General features: G+C 46.6%; 1 long non-coding RNA gene across 7 annotated transcripts in view; it reads right to left on the bottom strand.

Annotated features, from left to right (window-relative positions):
• The window catches only part of LOC119046446 (uncharacterized), a 53,954-nt gene that overhangs the window by 13,320 nt on the left and 28,222 nt on the right, over positions 1 to 12,412 (bottom strand). For all 7 annotated transcript variants that reach the window (XR_008391157.1, XR_008391155.1, XR_008391151.1 and 4 more), the window contains one exon: positions 4,348 to 4,510. This is a non-coding gene — a long non-coding RNA (uncharacterized LOC119046446). The remainder of the gene's footprint in view (positions 1 to 4,347; positions 4,511 to 12,412) is intronic.

Genomic DNA, 12,412 nt, shown 5'->3' with positions numbered 1-12,412 from the left:
CTGCTGCGCCGTCAATGTTTGTGGACTGATAACATTATAAAACAAAAGCCAGCCTATTACCGTTCATTTAAGCTAACGAATTAGGCTGACATGTATGTTAACTTGGTTGGAGCAGGTTGACTCACTCAGTAACATACTGTACTGTGCTAAAAATTCTGCCAAAAGTTTGAAAACTTTTTATTGAATATTTGATTGCTGTTCTATGACAGTTGTCCCAATTTTCCCCCTGCGCTCTCCACGGACCCACCCAACCCCCACTCCCACGGTCAATCCCCACACTGGTGTCCACGCCCATGGGTCATTTCTACCTTTTCCCTGACTAGTCCCGCCCCCTTTGTTGCTCCCTCAGCCCCCCCCTTGTCACCCTCAGTCTGTTCCTTGTTTCTGTGCCTCTGGTTCTATTTTGCTTATTTGTTGTTTTCATGAGATCATATGGCCTTTTGTTAATTATTATATTACTTCAAATTGTCATTCAGAATATAAAGTAGAACAAACTAACAATTATCTTGGTTTATTTGCACTATAGAAAACGATCTAGAAGACTTCAAAGAACTCTTCAAGCTCTGAGAAAGTCTGACGGACGAGAAAAGGAATGAAAAAGGACAGGCTGGCCACCACGGACTTCCCAGATCGGGGGTGTCCAGCTGGTATTCACTCCGGCCTCCTTCACGCTTCCCAGCTGCGCGCAGTGAGGGTGCGTAAATGACGCGCTTCACGTGCCATTCTGTAAGCAGTGCCGTCCCGGGCTGGCTTGGCCTGCCCCCAGCAGAGGCCCTGGACCGTGGAAGATAGTCCAAGTGACGGCTTTTGTCCTGAGAAATGCAGAGATGAGCTTTCATGTGTAACCAGGATCCTTTAACTGACCCAGCATCCCTTGCACGTCTGAGCTGTGACCCTTCCCAGCTGAAATCACATTTAGTTATGCCTTAAAATGTTGCTGGCAGGAGAATGTGAGCCCTCATGCAAATACCAGGGTCTCCAGCACATCATCTGAAGACACCCTTCAAATTCCTCCACGGTCCTGCCTTCTGCACGGCTCTAACAGCCAGAAAGCACAGAGATGAGAATGAATTTGGGCAGCCTGCGTGGTAGCCCCTCCCACCTTTCCTCCCTTCTGCAACCCTGGGAAGTGCTGTTGAAGTCAGGAGGGGCTCCCTAGGAGGGCAGGGCTGCCTGTGGCGGCCAGTGAGCAAAACGTTCAGCTACTTAACACTGGGCCACATGTGGCAGCTCCAAAAGCATCACTAGGATGTGAAACCTGCTACTTCAATGCCATTTCCCTTGCCCCTGAATCTTTTCAAACCCACGGAACCCTGGGAGTGGGTGGACTTGCAGGGAGGGTGGGGAGAAACGTCTTGTGATTTTAGTACCAAATTGGAATGGTACAGTAAATCTTGGACCCGTGTTCTGCTGTTTTTGTTTCACGTGGTCCCGTGAGTCCGCAATCTCGGGCTGCAAGAGTGTTGCATTGAACTCAAAGCCCAGTGGCTCAGGGGAGTTGGAAAGCCAGCCACTAAAATATTAGGTGTTTTACATTAATTGTGAGTCTGAGGAAATAAATGTCAGAGGACTTCCCCCAGGTGTCTTTCTCAGGGTAGGCGCTACACTCATTTAAGTTCTCGAGAGTATAGCTTCCCTCATCCTGTGGACGAAAGGCTGTGTGCATTTGCCCAAAGCGATCTGGGACTGGCTCTGGCTCTTCGCCCGGGCCAGCTACAGATTCAATTCCTACTGTGCCGAGAGAAGAATCGATGGCAAAATGGTCAGTGGCTGCAAATGTCAGGCTTATGTTTTCTCCTCAATGCCACCAGGAGGGGCTCAGAGAGGTGACCTGTTGGGAACTGCCCTGCGTGGTTTTAGAAGCTGTAATCCCCTGTAGCTAAGGCTGAGTGAAGGACCTTGGGACCATAAGCCACTTAGGAGACAAAGCTTATCTTCCTTGTAGGAGCACCGCCTCTGCCCCCTTTCTCTTCACCCTGCTTGGCTCTGGGCAGATGACTGGTTAGCCAATGATGGGTAAGAGTCCTCAAAAGAGGGACAACCCAAGACAGGCATGGTCACAAAGGGGCCCTCAGGGAAGGACTTGGGGGGCTATAGGAAAAGGGGGTGATGGACCCTTGCCCCTTGGCTTTGACACAGCCTGAGTCTTCATTCTGTCTGCAAGAAATCTCCTAATCTCTTGGCTGCCTTACTTCCCCTGCCTGACTTAAGCCTGAAACAATGCTGGAGCTAGGTGTGGCCCTGTGCTGGAAAGGGCGGGTCCCCTAGGGTGATCAGGCCTAAGGAAGAATGCATAAAATCCTATGAGACCTGCTTTGCTAATACCCTCAACTGAAACGATAAGGGTTCAAGAAGGAAATGAGTTTGTTCCCCAAAGTTTTATGGCCCTTTAGCTATCTGACCCTGACTCAGAATAAGCCCTCAGAGTTCTTTGAATGTTAACTATTGTTTAATCATTTCTGCCTGATAGTGATTGATGAGCTTTACATATACACCGGGTATTCCTGTGCAAATTGAACCCAATAAAAGCTTGTCAAGGCAGAGGTCAAGGTGCTCTCCCCTTGAGAGAGTGGCCATGCCACCCTTTTATCTCCACAGGACTCGATGGTCCATGTGAATTTGCCTCATCTCATCCATAATGCTGTGGACAGCATCAGCGACCTCCGTAACCTTCTCTCCCTCGGAGATGTCAGCACTCCAGCCGGCCCTTCCGTGGTGCTGCAGGCAGAGGGAGGAGACGCTACAGGGAACAGTGGGGCACAGCGCTGCCAGCAGAGGCTTCAGCGTCAGTCGGTCCCAGCACAAGTCCTAGTTCTCTCATTCATGAATCCCATGAGCTCGTCTTCTCCGAGCCTCCATTTCCTCACCCGTCAAAATAGGAACCATAGGGCTACTCTACTTCCTTGTGGGAATTAAACAAGGGGGTGCGTGTTACACATGCAGCAAGGCACCCGGCACATAGTAAGTGCTCAATATGTCTGGGCTCTCTTTGCTGGCACTTTCAACTTCCAACCCTGCAGCACTGGTCTACACACTTTTCTCCAGCAGGGACAGAGCTTAAGTCCTCACAGCTGGAAGACAGCTGTGGGGGGCGGGTCAGGGGCAGGCAGCAGTGGCCTCTCCAGGTGGCTCCCAACCTCGCCCCTTCACAGAGCACTAGGAACCTGGCACGTCACAAGGCAGTGTGTCTCTGGTGGCAGCTTCCTCCAGGCCGGGCAGAAGGTACATGGCACACTTCCTCCAGTCTAGAACAACCTAGCCCTGCATTTGGTTAGCTGTATTCATTCAACAAACACTTAATGAGCAGAGAGTAAAGACAAAGCTTGCAGCCTAGAGGGGGTGAGGCTGGTAGAGAAAACGGAGAACCAGGAGGGACTCTCTCAGGGGGTGAGAGGGCGGCTGAGGCCTGAGGCTGAGACCAGAGTTCCAGGCAAAGAGAACATAAGGGCCAGAGGTGGGAAAGGGAACTCAGAAGATCAGGAAACATCGATGAGGCACAGCAAGCATCTGGGGTGGCCGGCCAGTGGCCAGTGGCGAGGGACACCTCTTTCCAGACGCGTCCCCATGGAGCCCACCACCACGCCTGCCCGCAGAGCTGAGAACATGCGTACCAGCAACTCCGAGAGCCTCTACAGCTGTTTACTAGTTCAACTGAGGTACCGTCTGCAGTGAAACTGGCGCAGATCAGACCCAAATCTTAAGTGGTCTCAGCAGTTTTCACACCTGGAAAATGGCCACAGGTAACACTGCCCTGCATGAACCCACATCGCAAGAAAGAGCTGGTTGGGAGGGGGAGCTGGCGGGGCTTCCACTCCCTGCATATTTGCTTTGTCTACAGCCCTCCCCTTTCCTCGGAATTTGTTATTGACAGGTGCAGAAATTCTAAGTTGTACAGTAATTACAAGTAGGCAACTCAGAAACTTGAACTAGTCCTCTTTTTCCCCCGATGCATTCATTCTCCCATTCCTCACCCCAAACCTCTTCCTCTGAGATGCTTCAGCGTAAGAATTTCATGGCCCCAGTGACAAGTATGAAAGACCCAGAGTAGGTGGATGATATTTCACGGCCCCTGAATGCCCTGCATGGAGAGCAATGGACTCTGTTCTCGGGGCTGGGACTAGGCGAGGCACCCAGGAGGCCAAGTTCAGGAAGGCGCTGAACTTGCAAGTCCTGCAAGACCTGCAAACACTACAGTGTGAGCACACAAAACACAGAGTCTATGCTTGTATTATTATTCATTACTGATTGTGTTATTTGTATTACAACTATAAACCTACTTTTTTTCTATTGCTACTATAATAAATGGTCACAAACTTGGCTATCTAAAAAAACATGAAAGTATATTACCTTACAGTTCTGGAGGTCAGAAGCCCAAATTGGTCCTCACAGGGCAAAAATCAGGGTGTCAGCAGGGCTTGGTTCTTTCTGGGGCTGCAGAAGAGACTGCCTCTCGTCTGGTTCAGCATCCGGTGGTTGCCCACAATTCTTGGCTTCCGCCTCTGCTCCTCGGCTGCAAAGCCAGCAAACAACAGTGCTCAGCTGACTTGTTCCCCTGTGGCATCACGCTGGCCCTTCTGCCTCTCTCTTGGTCATTTAAAAACTCCTGTGATTACCCTGGGCCTACCCGCATGATCCAGGATAATGTCCCTATTTAAGGTCAACTGGTGAGTGACTTTAATGCCACCTGCACCTGCATTTCCCTTCGCCATGTGATGGAGCATATTCGCAGTTCCAGGAATTAGGATGTGGACGTCTTTGCCTGCTATAGCTTCATATATTTCTAAACTATTTGTATGTGTTAACATAAATTATATCACTTTTTATATTTTGAGAGTAAGAGATTCAATGCAGTACTTATTAAAGTACCAATGGCATATTTCACAGACATAGAACAAACACTTCAAAAATTTATATGGAACCATAAACGACCCCAAATAGCAGCTACAATTCTGAGAAAAAACAAAGTAGGAGGGATCACAATACCTTATATTAAACTGCATTACAAGGCCACTCTAATCGAAACAGCCTGGTACTGGCATAAAAACAGGCGCATAGACCAATGGAACAGAACAGAGAGTCCAGAAATAAACCCAAGTTTCTATAGTCAATGAATACTCGACGAAGGGGGCAGTAACATAAAATGGAGTAAAAATAGCCTCTTCAACAAATGGTGCTGGGAGAACTGGACAGCTACGTGCAAAAAAATGAAACTTGAGCACCAACTTACACCATATACCAAAATAAATTCAAGGTGGATAAAAGAATTTCGTAGGTGTTTAATTTTAAAGTTGTGAAGGTTTAAACTTACATTTACATTATGATGCGAACAAGTGTGATGTTGCAGGATTGGACGAATGGAATATTCTAAAGAACCAGCACGTGCAGACAGGTAGCACATTGCATTGGACAAAGCCTGCATTGCAAACCACAGAGACAAAAAGTGAACCCCTTACAAAATGAACCCGTGAGTGCTGCTGGAAAATAAAAGGTTTGAGCTTTTCCTCACACTACACACGCAAATAAATCACCCATGGGTTAAAGATTAAAGCTTAAAAAAAGAAGAAAATGTCAGAAAATAGACTAGCAATATTGGGGTGGCGAAAGGCTTCCTTATACTTCAGTTCATAAAGCAAAACTTGGTAATATTAAAACAAAACAAAGTAAGAAGATAAGCGACAGAAAAAGAATATTTGATAAAGTGTAACAAAGAGCCCATAGAGATCTTTTGAACGCACTATAGAAAAATGAGCAAAAGACATGAACAGGACACTTCTCAGAAGAAGAAATGTAGAGACAGTGAGTAAATAAAACCACATTCAAACTTGCTGATAAGGAAAAGCTAATTCCAAGGAGAAGACGAGGCTCTCCTGCAGGTACACCTCGTTGGTTAAGGACCGAGCCCCTGGGTGTGCTCTCTCCCCTGCCCACACCTCTCTCCCTCTCTGGAGGGCACCTTTGCTTTTCTCTCCTGAACTCCAAGGGTCCCCACGAGACTGCCTACACAAGGGCAGCGGGCAGCAGCAGGTGAGTGGGCTACGCCCCTCCGCCTCTCTCCATTGCTGTGACTTCCCACTGACCAGCAGCAGCCCCGCCGTGGCTCCCTTCTCTCCTCTAACCCTCCCGAGAGGCAAAGCAGCCCCAGCCAGGCACTCTCCTGCTGCTGCTTCTATCCTAAGCTCTTCCTTGCTTCATTGTCTGCAGCTTTAATAAATATACTCTAAAAAAAAAAAAGCACTTAGACTCCAGCGTGCCAAACCCCCTGGGTTTGACGCCAGGTTCTGCTGATCACTGGCCCGTGGCTGTGGGCAAGTTACTTCACCTCCCTGTGTCTCGGCTTCCCTACACGTAAAACGGGGATTGCCAAACGTCTTAACTCCTCGTTGCAAAGACATAATCAGTAAGTATGTGTCGAGTGCTTAGAATGTTGCCGGACACAGAGTAATCAATGTTAGTCCCGCAGTTCATTACGACATGAGCACAAAGGCGCACACACACAGGCAGGCTCAGGAGCTCAGGGCCATATCAGTTGCCACAGCAAAAACCTGGAGGTGACTGTAAATGACATCGGTAGGCAGTGAGTAAATTAGTTTTTTACCTCCAAAACCTGGAATGATGATTAACTATTAAAAAGAATGAGAAAGGTCTGGGCCCCAATACAGAAAAATGTCTATGATAAATTGAGTGGGGAAAAAAGCAAGTGGCAGACTTCTCCAGAATGTACACTCTTTAAATATGCAATATGTATTTAATACACACATACATACATAGCTGTGTGTGCACATGTACAATATGCACAGAAAGGTTATGAACATCTGATTTGTTATCAAAGTGTTAGCAAAGATCCCGAAAGGGAGGGACGCAGGAATGGGAGGAGGGGCAAAGGGAGAGTTTATCAAATAAACATCTACAGTGTTCTGGTTTTTTTGGTAAATGTAAGCATGTATTGTTCTAAAAATTAACAAACAAACAGGAATCTTGATGGGTTAGACTAACTCCCCAAAACACTGCCACAGAAACAATGGTAAGCAGAAGAAAATCATGAAGTCAGCTTGTTCTCCAAGGAAAGATAGAATGGTCAGGAACGGCATTAGTTAGTTATGCTTTGAAGAAGGCCCGGTTAGCTATGGTTTTCACACACTTCGAATGCAGGCTACAAATGTCCAAGCCACACATCTTTCAAGCACAAAGATGGCAATAAATCGCCTCTGTTAATTGTTTCCACTGTCCGTAACATTGTGTAAGTTTTACAACCCCAGGAAAAGAATGCTTTAAAAACTCAAATGCCGGACCTTCGATGTTACTTAGATGACATAAACAAATTAAAATAAGACCAGCCTAAGCCAGTTGTGTTGATTAACCTGATCCCCCCTGAAAAGGAGAAGTGAAGTCCAATGCCCTTTAATACTGTTTATTAGTGGAGTAATGTAATACATTTTGACAAGCTGAACAGTTGTAACAGGCGGCTGCTCCAGTCTCTGCAGGGCTGTTTCTAATGAAAACAGGAGTGAGAGGCAGCTCGGTGACTGGGCTTTAGGAACGGCTCAGCCATCCACCGAGTCCCAGCCAAGTACTTCTATGCAGCCGTTTACGTGGGGAATCCCCGAGGGTCTGCCGCCGCCGACCGCCGCAGCTCATTAGCGCCCGATATCCAACTTTCCTCGTCGTGACACTGAAAGCGTTTGTGCTTAAAATGTAATTAAACTTAAAACAAACAAGGACTTCATTCCCTGACAGTTCCGCTATTTTTAAATTGACAAAGGCATGAACTTAACATGGGATTATTTAGAAAGCGCTGTACACTTCATCCACTCACGGCAAGACATTTGCCCAGCGCCTCGTCCTGCATGCAATTAGAAATCTAAATACTTGGGTAACGGGCTCCTACTGGGAATTAAACTTGCAGATCTCTTACCAACGAGTAATGTGGTGAGACTCGCTGTCCAATGAGGTGTCTTATTGAAATATCCCAGGCCGCCTCACTTGTCACAGCTGTCGTCTCGGCCGCTTGCTCTCACAGTGTACAGCTTTCATTACGAAAATAGAAATTTGTGTCCTGAGTGCTGTTACATTACTAATGCTAAATATTTAATTCCCTGGGGTTCCAATTATGGTTGAGCACTGGCAACACTGATTCTACTTTTTAATAACAACTGTAAGAGCAATTTGAGCATTTTTCAATTAACTAAATACATAGTGAGCGAGTAACCTCTTGTCATTTTGCCCTCCAGGACCTGAGCTAATTGGTGTAGAATAAAATGTTTTGAAAATTAACTGATATTCCGGTCTGCACGCTGTTATACCATTAAATTACAGTTTGAGAAATGAAGTTTGTCTTCTAATAGTTACCCTCAATATAGTTTGCAGATGTGAGAAAGTACCTGTGTTTTATGTACTTAACGGTGCTTCTAATTAGAGCTGAGTGGAAAGGCGAGAGCGGTTCCTCTAAACACCAGTCAGCGCCAATAATACTTTGCATTGTTCACAGATAAAGGCAGCGGATTCCAAGGGAGGGAAATTTTCCCAGTTTCATTTACTACGTGTATTCACAATTTGGCTTCAACATTTTAAAAGTTTGCCATGAGAATTCCTGTCGTTAATTACAGTCACATAGAAAGTTCAAAAATAAAATGTTAGACCTCTTTCCCAACAGAAAGTTCCAAATCAGACATCTGGGAAAATCCTTCCTTTTTAAACACTTTGCTGTGCTTTCTCCCTCTACCAGAGAAACAACGTCATAAACAAGCTCTGAATTGGTTTTTCCCTTTTAAAAGTACGGTGAGGATGAATCATAAAAGCAGATGCCGTTCTACCCACATTTTAAAATGAATTGTTTTTCTGCAGTGCAATGAAATCTGATTAAAGAGACCATCTCCTTGTAGAAAAAACGTCTCCTGACAGGTGTTCCTCAGCTTCGAGTCTTGATTGGTCATAATCTAAAATCCATGCTCAGAGAGCGAATACCTTTTTGGCAGCTGTCCTCTTAACAGAGATGATCCCCAAAACAGGTTTCACCGAATTAGGAATCTTGGCAAAAGCATTTCGGCTCATGGAGGAAGACACAGGGAGGGAAATTAATCACTCTGGGAGAGAGGGGGGACATAATGGGGAAAATTTCATTATCTCCATGCCAATCTTTAGGGTTTAAAGCTGTAATATTTCTAAGATTTTAGTAACATCTTTGAGAAGTGACTTTTAATTACAGAATGAACCTGGTGGTGCCAGTCTGTTAATATAAGTAAATCAGCCTAAATTTCTAATTTTTAAAACCAAACTGAATAATGAGAACATTTTAGAGTTGGAGTTGGGTTGACTTCTCAGGGAGTGATTGCCACGCCATCAGCAAACACACACACACACACTAATAATAAATATATAAATTTGCTTAAGGTTTATTTAAATATTATTCTATATGTAATGTAACATCTTAATAGACCTTCAAAATCATTGGCTTAATATAACCTTATCAATAAAAATTCTTAACACAAAAAGCCATAAAATTGGTTAAAGGCATTAAGTCCGGTTATGCAAATTTTTTCACCAACGACTATTTTTTCCAACCCAAAGAACAGTTACATTCTAAAATCTAAAAGTAAAAATGAAGAAAACCTATGCTTTCGTTACACATCATACAGATATCGTTTGCATGAAGAAATGAGTCATAATTTATTCCAAAACAGTTTGAAAAACAGTGCCTGGACCTGGAGGGTCAGCCTCTCTCCTGGGTCCCGGCTCCTGCGCTCTGTGCTCAAAGCTCCCCGGGCTGGGGCTGGGCTCCAAGGCAAGGCTCCTCCCTTTCCAGTGAAGGACTGGCTTTGCCCACAAGCACTTGGTTGGCACCTTGGCCGACTCTTCGGAGACCAGGCTGCCCCTGCACTGGAACAGCGCTGGACTTCGACCTGACTGGTTCCTTTGGGGACAGACTGTCCCTACTGCGACTGTGCTGCTCAGCCTTCGGTCCGGCTTTTCTGAAACTGAACTGTGCCCAGCGCAGCTGTGTTGGTATTTGGCCTGCGGGCTGTGCAGGCTTTGGCTCTGCGGAAGCTGCTGAGGAACAGGACCCCAGTTATGGAAATACTTTGCGGGCCACCGCCCGACCGAAGCCCTGCAGCCTCCTCCTGCGCATTTCTCCGACCTACAGAGACCAATTTGAGCAAAAGTAATTTCAAATCCCCCAGACTTTCTGTTCTTGAAACCGAATTGGACAACCATAGGCCAGAAATTGTCAAAACTGAATATTCCTATTGGAATTCTGAGGCTTCCAAATATTACTAGGAGTTTCAACTTGCCTCTGCGAAATAAAGTTTTAAGACTCACTGAAGCCAACAGTGATTAAAGAAAGACAAAAGGGCCCTGAAGCCTCATGCCCCTGCCCCGCTCTCTGTCTCAGGCAACCCCCCCTTCCTCCTTCTCTGAACCCCTCAAAGCCTGTCCCTTTCAAAGCAAGCCTTCCAAGGACTGAAAGGCTGAAGCCCCAATTTCTTACATTCCCTGGACTAAAATACAGCAACACTGTAAACCATAGTCAAGGATCTTCCTCAAGGAGCTGGGGATCCCCACCAGTGTGCTGAGGAATCGGAATGTACCGGCCTGATTTCTCTGACTTAGACTCTCAAGGTCTCTGGGATTACAGCCAGAGGCTAACCTGTGGATTTATTTATGATACAATGAGGTTTGTGCAATTGCTGAGCAACCTCATGGGGCAATTCCTAGGGCTTTTGCAAAGCCTGTTGAATGGAATAAAACTTAGGCCTTGCTCACAAAAATTAGATGAGCAACCTATTTAGGACTACCAAGACCAACTTCAAATTGTTTTCAAAGAGAACTCGGGTCTTCCTTCCGATGCCGATTCCACTCACACAGCTTTTCAGCTTATTAACTGAGTGCACTGAGACCTTCCTCTTGTAGTTAATAGGGCCGGGGTGAAATGAAAGGCCACGCACGTCCAGCCTGGTTTTGGTGGGTCTGGCAAGCCAGATTGAGTCACCTTAACGAGAAAGCACTAAAATTCTGAATTTTCAGCTCTGACAAACAAGGTCCTTATTCACACCCCAAAACAACAGCCTGCTGTCATTGCACGGAGCCAGGCACTGGAAAGGAGATGGTCGAGAACTTCAGCGAAACTTTAGCGTTTCGGTGTCTTTGGCCTTCTAGCCAACCCTTCAGTGGCCTCCTAATTCCCAGTGACAGCCTCCCAGCACCTAGAGGGGCTCTTCGGCACCCCCCTCCTAATCGGCTGGAAGAAACCACTCTCCGGATGGGCAATGAGTCTCTCTCTGTCCTTATTCGCACTCTGGGTGCCCAACCCCAGTGCTTCAAAGCTCGGGGGCCTTGGAGCACCCCATCAAACAGTGGGGGTCTCTAACCCCCTCCACATTTTAATTTGGGCCCTGTGAGAGACATCGGCTCTTTGCTCCTTGGCTCCTCCCCTACGCCCCTTCATTTATCAGGTGGAGACTTCTTAGAAAAGTATCGTGCAGCAATTTCTTTCTGCCAACAGGGGGGAATAATTCTGGAATTTGACAGGAGTCATCAAAATGGCCAATCGGATGAATCAAATGACTCTTGACATCTTTTCTTTGCTTCGTTTCTGAAGGCACCATAGCCGAGTCTGGGAGCACTGATCACTGGTCTTTTTCGAATCAGCTATCATCCTCTTTACGGCCAAAATCTTCAACCCACACTAGCAGAATCTACAGTGCCCCTCCAATCAACACTGCCATAGATCTCTCAAAATCTCTTCTCTAAATCCATCAGTGCCTCATAAACAAAGAAGTCCTTCAAGGCAGAAGGCACGTAATGAATGACTACAGGACTCGGGGCCCCATTATCTCGTGCACCAGTTCCTGTAATACTCCTACCTTTCCTGCCCCGAAATCCGAGGGCCAAGGGTGGAGGGTCGTCCAGGACCTTTGCACCTGACCGGCATTGTCATCTCTCCGCACCCCACTGTTCTGAATGCCACTGTCATCTGTCCCAACCAAAAGGAAACGCTTCCCTGCCATCGATTCATGAGGAGCGGTCTTTCGCACTCCAGTTGCCGGAGCTGGCCAATACCTCTTGCCCTCACTTGGAAAGGAAAACCATTCACCTGGACGGTAATGGCTCGGGGCCATGAGAGCCCATTGAGAGCCCATCTTATTTCTCACAAATCCTGAAGGCCGATCTGGATGAGACGGAGCTCCCTGCGGGTTTCATTTATTGCAGAATGTCCACAACTTGCCTCTTTGCTTTCCCCAAATTGCCCACAGGAAGATACCAATCCAACTGCTAAAGAGTTTAGCCTTGAAGGGACATAAGATTGCCAAGGAAAAAACTGCATTTGCCCAAACCCCAGTTGGAGATTTAGGGCATCTCCTATCAGCACAGGGCTTCACCTAGATCCAGGTGGGCTTCGTGCTGTCACCTAGATCCA

This window comes from Artibeus jamaicensis, unplaced genomic scaffold (genome assembly GCF_021234435.1).
Source record: "Artibeus jamaicensis isolate MK-2021 breed Jamaican fruit bat unplaced genomic scaffold, CSHL_Jam_final contig_3152, whole genome shotgun sequence".
In the NCBI taxonomy this organism is placed as follows: domain Eukaryota; kingdom Metazoa; phylum Chordata; class Mammalia; order Chiroptera; family Phyllostomidae; genus Artibeus; species Artibeus jamaicensis.
The sequence above is the reverse complement of the archived record's forward strand: the minus strand, read 5'-3'. Positions and strand labels throughout refer to the sequence as shown.